A 965-nucleotide genomic window follows, 5' to 3' on the forward strand; every position below is an offset into this window, starting at 1 on the left:
TACATCTCCTGCCTCTACTTCTTCAGCTGAGACAGTTACTTCTCCGTAAAATCCCAACATGGCTGAAGAAGCAACCATTGCTAGTCACTCAGAGCCTACAGCTGCGAATCTCTACAAAGGATTCGAACTACCTGGGGAGGCAAGAAAATTCGAGCCAAAGCCTTCCTATTTTAACCTGGTTGAGAAAAACTAGTTCGGGGGAGCTGCAAATGAAGATGCAGCCAAGCACATGGAGATTTTTATTGATTATTGCTGCTCTATACCCCCGCCGGCCGGTGTGACCCAAGATCAGATCAAGGAGACCATGTTCATTTTCTCTCTTCGTGATGTTGCAAGAGAGTGGTATAGAGATCTGGACCGAGCCGCACATGGGATCACCGACTGGAATTCCTTAGCCCTGGCATTCTACAAAAACTACTTCTCTGCCTCGAAGACAAATGCCATTAGAGCTCAGATCACGAGCTTTAAACAAGGGCCAGATGAGAACTTCCATGAAGCATGGGTCCGTTTCAAGAAACTGGTGCGAACCATACCGCACCATGGGTTCGAAAAATGGAGCTTGTGCAATCAGTTCTATAATGGACTGTATGACGATCAGAGGGCCATATTGGATGCTGCAGCCAATGGCCGATTTGCTGAGAACATGGGAGAGACCAAGGGGTGGAAGATCATCGATGATCTGGCCACTCATAAGGCCGAATATGGGAATTCGAGAGGAAACCAGAGGAGAGCTGCTGAATCTTCCTCTGTTGCTGCACTAGAAGCCCTCACTGCAAGGTTTGACAAATATGAATTGGGAGGAGCTTCTAAAGGTGGGATGTACCAAGTAAATGCTCTTTCAGACGTTCCTTTCGTCTGTAGAAGATGTGGAGCTGAGGGACATGTCTCAGAGAATTGTCCCGATCCTTTTCGAGTCTTGTCTTTGCCTTTCAACACTATAGGCCGACAAACACGTACTATGAGCC

The 965-nt window shown here is 47.4% G+C and overlaps 1 non-coding gene across 1 annotated transcript; it reads right to left on the reverse strand.

The window, feature by feature from the left end:
• Positions 1–439: 439 nt before the first annotated feature.
• LOC141636304 (small nucleolar RNA R71) lies at positions 440–546 on the reverse strand. The gene has a single exon (XR_012540925.1). It is a non-coding gene; the product is annotated as a small nucleolar RNA R71 (small nucleolar RNA).
• Between the last annotated feature and the right edge of the window lie 419 nt (positions 547–965).

Source organism: Silene latifolia, chromosome Y, assembly GCF_048544455.1.
Source record: "Silene latifolia isolate original U9 population chromosome Y, ASM4854445v1, whole genome shotgun sequence".
NCBI lineage: Eukaryota > Viridiplantae > Streptophyta > Magnoliopsida > Caryophyllales > Caryophyllaceae > Silene > Silene latifolia.